Source organism: Triticum aestivum, chromosome 2A (genome assembly GCF_018294505.1).
Source record: "Triticum aestivum cultivar Chinese Spring chromosome 2A, IWGSC CS RefSeq v2.1, whole genome shotgun sequence".
Lineage (NCBI taxonomy): Eukaryota > Viridiplantae > Streptophyta > Magnoliopsida > Poales > Poaceae > Triticum > Triticum aestivum.
The window spans coordinates 292,808,485-292,817,114 of NC_057797.1; the positions used below are offsets into that span (position 1 = coordinate 292,808,485).

Consider the following 8,630-nt stretch of genomic DNA (forward strand, 5'->3'; position numbering starts at 1 on the left):
GAGGGGCGATGTCACATCCCTAGAATTTGATTGCAAATAGTTGCACAAGCATCCATGCATCACGTCTAAAATTATTTGAAAGTTGAGATGGGGATTGTTCAAACCCTAGCACCAGATCAAATCAGCTATGTTCAACCTAAAATAATCTTCAACGACCCAAAATGCCCTTTGAAAATGTTCATGGTTTTTGATAAAGGTGAAAACCTCTTCCAAAAATAATGAACATATTTCTAGGTCATTCATGGATTTTTGAATTAAATCTTAATGTATTTGAATTGGGGCATTTAAATTCTATAAATATATTAACTGCTCCAAATATTCTGGAACCATTTGTGAGCTTTTGGAATAATCCAAATAGTGTCCACAATTTCTCTCAGAAGTTTTAAAAATGAATTAGTATTTTTACTAATTCAAAAGAGAATAAAAGAAATAGAAAAACTGAAACAAAAAAAAGAGAGAGAGAGGAAGGAAACCTACCTGGGCTTACCTCCTGTACAGCCCACCTCGCAGTCCAGCCACCTGGCGGTCCAGCCCACCCGCAGCAGCCAGTCATCCCCAACCTCCCGCCAGGAGGATAAGGGGCGCGTCCTCGCCGCGCATGTCCACGCGCGAGGCCACCTCCTGCTTCTGCCGACGCGGGAGAGGCTCCAGGAGTCGCCACGCGACCCCCTCGATCCCCTCTCACTTTCCCCTCTCTCTGGAGCCCCTCCCCCTCTCCGCTCTCTCTCTCCCATGGGACCATCAAGCGTGCCCGTCACCGCCGCTCGTCATTGCCGTAACAAAAACCACCCCTTCTCTCCTCTGACATGCCCATGGGCTCCGCCTATGTTGTCTACGCTTCCTTGACGACTCACGCGACACCGGACGCCCCACCACATCGTCCATGACCTCTTCTTCCTCCTCGGTTCGCCGAGATCGACCTCGCCGCCCTGCCATCACCACCCCTTCCTCCAGCTCGCCGAGGCCACCGCTGCACTCGCTGTGAGCTCCAACATCGAACCCCCCCTTTCCTTGCGCTGTTTGGCCGCTGTAACTGTCGCGCCGCTCGTGCCCGACTGCGCCGCCGCCTGAGCTCGCCGTTGTTGACGCTCCGGTGACCATTTGGTCATAGGCATGCGTCCAACGTACTTGCCGCACCGCGTAGACGCCGTAGGTGCCAACCCTGTATCGCCACGACCATTGTAGCCTCGACCCCGAGCTCGCCCGAGCTCCGGCAGCCACCACGGTCGACGCTGACAAAGATTCCGGCCACCCCAGCACCTCCCACTGCCACCACTCGAAACACGTGAGCTCCACGTCCTTGTAGATGGGCTGCACCGTTAATTTGGTCGCCGGAGGAGCAATCCCGGGCACCACGGCCGCATTTGACCCCGCCGGTGGCTAAACGCCGGCGGGTTTGACCCAGTTGACCAGGGGTTTGACCTCCCCTGGCTCGCTGACGTGTGGGCCCAGGCCCTGACTAATTAGTGTTAGGTTTAAATTAGTGTTAATTAACTTAGTTAATTAGTTGAGACACTGACAAGGGGGTCCCACCGGTCAGATTTGACCTAGACCGCCCTGTTGACCTGCTGACGTAACAGTGACGTACTACTGACGCAGTTAACAATTTTCTGGATTAAAAATAATCCAGAAAATTTCAGAAAATGTTTAATACTTCTAAGATTCATAGAAATTAAACCGTAACTCCAAATGGAATAATTTATATATGAAAAATTATTAGAAAAATCCAATCTTTCCATTGGTACTGGTTTCATGCATGTTAAAGCAAGTAAAAACATGTTGATCAGGTTAAATCAATTAAATGTTATTTGAATATTAACATATGGAGTTGAATTTGAATCTTTGATTCAAACCAACTTCATTTAATCGTGTTGCTTGTTGCATTAGCTCATATCACATCATGTTGCCATGTCATGATCATGCATCATATTGTTGCATTGCATTGATTGTGTTCTTTCTCTGTTGCCGGTATTTGTCTCGTCTCGATAGACGTGGTTCCAATGATGAGATCGATGACACTGATGAAGAACTATACTATCTTCAGAAGTGCCAGGCAAGCAAACCCCCCTTGTTTATTCTGATACAATTTCCACTCTCTCGCTCCTGCTCTCTTTTACTGCATTAGGACAACAACCATTCAACTGTTACATGTTGCGGTAGTTGAACCCCTTTCCTCTACATGACCTGTCATTGCCAAAGTAAATAGATGAAACCAACTAGCATGAGTAGGAGTTGTTTGAGCCCTGATGTGCCAACTCATTCATGCTTGTTTGTCATGCCTGCTATTGCTTATAGTTGTGTCAGGTCTGATTCATCGAGGATGAATTGGAAAGTTTTGAACATGTCCTACTGTTAAGAGCTAAGTGTGTGAACACGATTTGGTAAAGGTAACGGTGAGAGGTCATGTAGGAGTACATGGTGGGTTGTCTCATTGAAACCGTCCTCTGAAACTGAGTTATGTGTTTGTGATCCATGAACAGCTACTACCACACATTGGGATCCTTAATTGACTCTCTTGACTTATTAACCACCCCTGTCCTTTGTCCAGCAATTGCAAGTAGTTTCTGGTGTTTGTAGTATGCTGGAGGCCGTGCGCAGTGCTGACCCGAGGGGTGGGTTGTGATGTGGTAGGCACGTGGCACGGTGTACATGGACGCCCGTTTGGTGCCTCGAGAAACATGCACATATCGTTCGGGGTCGTATGTGGAAACTTCGGCCGGACTCCCTACAGATGGAACCTGCATAGGCGATAAACCTAGACTAGGGACTTGCGTGGTTAGTCAGGTCATGGTCTACACCCACGTCAGCTTTTGCTTGAAGTCTGCCGAGCACATGTCATGTGCAGACGCAAAATGGTGGAAACATGTGTGAAGAAGTACACCCCTGTAGGGCTATAAACGATCTATTTGAAGAGCCGCGTCCGTGGTAAAGGACCTCTGGGTTGCCTATACAGTTCATAAACAAGTGAAAGTGGATACTCTAAAATGCGCAAGATAAGCGCGAGTGCTATGGATGGCATTCTCGTAGGGATACGGGAGCGGATCCATAGTGGTGTATTGATTGGTGAACATGTGGACTCGTGTGCGCCATCCCAAAAGAGTTACTTGTAGTTGTTGTACAGGATAGCCACTTAGTAAAAATTGGCTTTCTGCTGTCAAACTCCACCACCCCCTTTGTTGATACTGATACATATGTAGCTAGTTCTGATTTAAGTCTTGCTGGGTAAATTTGTACTCACGTTTGTTTAATTTATGTTTTTGCAGAGAGACTACAGTCTCACTAGTAGTTCCACGTGGACTTCGACGTTTAGCTTGCTACCTCAGCTACGATCTTGTGCCCTCGACAGGGTCTTGTAGATAGTCAGACTTCTCAGCCTTTTCATTTTTAGTTGTCTGTACTCAGACAAGTTAAGCTTCTGCATGTGCTTATTGCTTGTATGAATTGAATGTTGGGTCATTAGACCCATGTTTGTAATATCTGGCTCCTCAAAGCCTAATGAATAAATACTTTGAGTCGTAGAGTTTTGTTGTGATGACATGTTGTATTTGCACATATCGAGCATATTGTATGTATGTTAATGAAATGCTTGGTATGTGTGGGATCTGACAACCAAGTTGTTTATTCTTGGTAGCCTCTCTTACCGGGAAATGTCTCCTAGTGCTTTCACTGAGCCATGGTAGCTTGCTACTACTCCGGAACACTTTGGCTGGCCGGCATGTGTCCTTCTTCGTTCCTGTGTCTGTCCCTTTGGGGAATTGTCACGTGTTGTTCCTTGAAGTCCTTGTAGCTTGCTATGACTTGGGTTCATACGTTGATGACTGACACGTTCGTTGCTGGGTCCACTACACCACGGTCAAGTTTTGACGACACATCTATCTGTTGGCATATGGTACCTTTGCCGACACATAACTTGAAGCTAACACATATGCTGACAAAAGATAAAAGAGTCGGAGGACTTGCTGTGGGCAAAGGTATTGCCGACAGAAGTTTACTTGCCGACACTTTTCTAGTTGGCATACACCCTATCTACGCCGACACATGGTCTGTCTATGTACACCCCACATACGCCGAGGCATGGTCTGTCCATGTACACCCTACCTATGCCGACAGATGGTAAGTCAGCGTACACCCTACCTATGCCGACACTTAGTATGTCTAGCAAGGTCTTTAGCATTGCTGACACATGGTTTGTCTAGCTATGGGTGTACTTCTACCTACACTTTTTCTACATGGCTAGAGGTGTACCTTTGTTGACAGTTTCTCTGTTGGAATGTTTTTCCCAACAAATAAATTGTCGATAAGATGGTGTGCAGCCAAAACAACAATTGGATGCTGCTCAAATTGAAATATTATACAATGCTCAAATGTTATACACAAACAGGATCAAGATGAACACATATTGCACAAGCATTGATAATATGTTCAAAAACATACATGTATTGATCATAAGTTCAAAAACAGGACAATCTTGACAAAGCAAAGTTTGGCCATTTGGACCACCATCTACAAAACACAAGCCACATAAAAGGACCACTATTTGTTGTTCTAAAGGAGTTCAAACACTAAATGGTCCAGAACAAAGTCACACCCATAAGCACAAGATATATGCTCCAAATCAGTTGAAGCACCAAATGGTCCAGAACAGACATAAGATTCATGATCGCAAGTTAGCTGGTCCAAAATACTGCAAACAGCCAAATGCTGTCGAACAGTCCGAAGTATCACATCCATGCGCAGTAGATGGTTGAGTACCTGAAAATGAATGGTCAAATTCTCATATGTTCACTCCAACGATTCTGTGCACTTCAAAGTTTGAAAATATATGTCAAAAACAAATGTAGTCGTATGTTGTCTAATGAACTAGAATTAAAATGTATAGCTTGAGACCAAAAAAACTGTAGTATGTGAAGTTCTGTAAATGCCATGTGATCTTTAGATTGTGACAATCAAAGTGTTAACACCAAACTGATAGACGTATGCTAACTACTAAGCAATCTATATGAGCATCAGATTACGTCATGTGATTTCATATTTTTAATTTTAAAACTGCAGTATGTGGAGTTCATTTTTATATACAAGACACAAAAATGTTATCTAGTGATGCTATAATTTCACAAATATGTTTTACAATTTCAGATACACTGAAGTGTTATGTGTGACACATTTTCCTCGCTTGCCATTTGGTTTACTCTGACGTACGATAGTTAATCCTTGTACTAGTGTTCTTAGTTCAATATTATCTGATCGATAAACTAGCTAAATGACAGGAAAATCAGTCTTGGAGCATTTGTGTGTTCATCAAAAATGAAAAGGGTTCCACAAGAGAACTATGGAAAATGGTTCATGGGTTGTACATATTATGTGTAAATCAAATGATAACATACTCGCATCGCATGTTTCTTATGCAAACTATTTTAGTTCATAGGCTGCTTCTTCCACCGCACGTTGCTCTGAAAAGTGTGAAGACATGTATCAACCACCCTATGAAGACGAAAACTATGTTTAATAATATAGATAACTCGGCTGATCCTAAATCAAATTAGAAAGTAAGCCAAGGGACTGCAAGTTATGTCCTTGGTAAGTTTATTGTATGAACTTTTCAAATGCACAAAGGATTTTCAGGTAATATTAGTCCATCACCAGAACAAACACGAATATCTCACAAAAGTACCATGTACGAACATTATTAAGATTTAAGTACTGCCTTATTCTTGAACTAGATCATCATTATTATGGTTGAACTTCTTGTATCTTCCTACTGCTTACAATCAGAATGGGATTGATAGGCTATAATTAGTTATAAATATGCTCAACCCACAAATTAGCCATCTTTCCCATTTTAAGCAGACATGTTAGCATTAACTAGAAGATTTCGTCAACTATATTAATATATGTGATAGCAAATAATGTACTAAAGTGGAAGCGATGCAAGTATTAGTGCATCAAATGGTGATTCTGACTCTAAGAAGATATTTTCAATACACAAAAAACGACGAGTTGGTACAATCTAGAAACACATTTATAGTGTATCAAGTTTGTTTTCTGCCTCCAGTTCAATTTAACTGCTGCCAGAAATATAAGATAGATGCCATATGAAACCAAAAAAAGGAAAATGCTACCAGCAAGTACGGAAAAAGGAGGATCGACACCTGAAACCAAAACTCCCTTTGGTTACTTGTATCTTCTATATACTTGAGTTACTATCTGCTAAAAGGGGCATTTTCATGAATATTGGAACAACTGCATGATCTGGTTGATAGTATGTATGAGATAAATGGCCAATCATTGCAGAAATATAATTGGGGAGGGCAAGTAAAGATAGCGGGCTAGCTGACAAATATTCAAAATACTACGCCCGCTTTAGAGAGCGGTCTTATGAAAGTTTACAGAGGGAGTACAAATGAGGGAAGCATCATTACCTTCTCAAGACTTCCAAATTTATGAGATATAAGAAATTTCAGCACCCATCGTCTGGCAACCTAGCAAGCTTTAAAAAAATTGGAGTGGATTCCTGTCAGGCTGATGGCCATGTCAAAGTACCATGTGTAGCATGAAGATGGACCAGGCATAAATTGCAGATTAGAAGACTCATCAAAGAGTGAACACTTGTTGCAGGATCAGGCAGACACACCATTGATGCCATGTATGAGGGAGAAAACATAGCAGCCACAAGTGGTGCATTTTGTCAACAACAGATGCAGTGTCGTGAGATCTAACAAAAACACCGGTGGAAAGAATTCAAATCAATTCCTATTTTGTAGTCAAGGAAACAAATAGAAGTATAATAGAGCACACATAATTCCACAATGCAAATAGGATGGGAAAACAGATCATACTACTAAGTGATGAAACTTTAAGCTTACAATTTGATAATTTATAGTTGGAAATTTTTCCAATGAGAATATTTCACTTCAGACCTTTGACTGTGCAACTGACGTTTTTGTAGTGAGTTATATACCTATCAAACCTGCTACAAACTGGGTTAGAATCTAATTTTGTCCCAAAATTTTGAAACCAACCCGGCCATATATAGCATCAACGAGAGCTTCTAGCCTACATGCTAGCTACAAAAAGAGGTGGTACTCCAGAATTATTATTTATTATAGCAATATCGTTAGTATAGCTGGTTACACATATATCTGATTAACTCATGATGCTGATGCAGACCTAGAATTCAGAAACTTGAATGCTTAGAATTCAGGAACTAAAGTACCATGTCAATCTAGCCATCGATCGAGCCAAAGAATTACAAAATAAAACAAGGTATGATTGCTTTGCTTGTCAGTAGTATACGTATCCAACTAATAACCACTGTAATACTACACACTCTTCTTACACAAAAAGATGCTGATTAAGTGAGAAGGGATCAGGTTATGCTTCTTTCTTTCTTTTTTGCCGGGAGGACCAGGTTATGCTTCAGATCAACAACATGTCCAAACCACTCCACAACAACTAACAATGGTACAACTCTCAAGTTACAGCAAACTAGCAGTTCGATCTACTAGAGACACATGGTGGTACTCACGGTTGGAAAAACAAGAACAAAGAAAACAAATTGGGGATCCCACCATCAGTGCTTACCTAGTAACACCCACTCCCTCCAGCCCGAGGTGCAAGGCGATGATGGACGGAGTTGTCGGAGGCTGTGACTCCAAGGAAGGGAGTAAGGGATGGGGTCGGGGACTCGGGGACGTGGAATGGGATTGGGGTTGGGGGCGGTGGACGGACGGATCTTGGGGACGGATCTCATGAGCCTGGAGATGGAGCCCAGCAGCAGAGGGCAGAAGTCAAACAGTAGCAGGGCCGACAGCAGCGGCAGCCCGAAGATGGAGCTCCGGCGGCAGCAAGAGCCCAGATATGGAGCCCCGCAGTAGCAGGTGCGGAAGCAGTGGGAGCCCAGAGATGGATCCCGGCAGCCACAGGACGGGGATTGACGATGACGTCGGCTGGACGTTGGGGGAGGGGGTTGTGCGCGGACAGCGACTGGATGGACAGCGCGAGGACGGCGCCTCGATATAGGTCTGGAGCTCAGGGGATTGAGTACGGCGGATTGAGGACGGGGTGGAGTGTGAGGCCGGCGGCGGGGGAGTGCGAGCTCCGGGACGGGGGATTGAGGACTGGGTGGAGCGCGAGGCCGGCGGTGATGGTGGCACAGGATTGGATCGAGCGTGACGGCGGCGACAGCAGGCACAGGTTAGGGTTGGGTTCGATTTGGGGTATTTTGCACGGGGGAAGGGTATTTTCCACTGAGGATTTTTTCCAACGAACAGTCGAAAATTTCGCTCACGCGCGGAAACCTCGCGCCAGGTTTCCACCTACACCAACACTTAATATGAATGCGTATACCCTACCTACATCGACACATTTTAGGTTGCTAAATACGTAGCTACGTCGACTGAAAAACTGTTAAAGTCAACATATATGCCGACACATAGCACGTTATTAAGCAATTGCTGACAGACACGTTGTCGCTTTGTGGTTGCCGACACTTAGTGTGTCAACAGTGATATACCTTTGCTGACACTTGATACGAAGACAAAAGTTAAAAGCTACGCAGACAGATAGTTTGTGAAGATTAGTTGACCTTTGCCAACAGAAGTGTGTCACCTAAGCTCTACCGTGGTGTAGTG

The 8,630-nt window shown here is 43.8% G+C and overlaps 1 long non-coding RNA gene across 1 annotated transcript; it reads right to left on the bottom strand.

Annotated features, from left to right (window-relative positions):
- Positions 1–4,414: 4,414 nt before the first annotated feature.
- Positions 4,415–8,248, bottom strand: LOC123188558 (uncharacterized). Its single transcript, XR_006494808.1, has 3 exons — positions 7,582–8,248; positions 5,385–6,712; positions 4,415–4,752 (listed from the first exon to the last, which is right to left on the bottom strand). It is a non-coding gene; the product is annotated as an uncharacterized lncRNA (long non-coding RNA).
- Between the last annotated feature and the right edge of the window lie 382 nt (positions 8,249–8,630).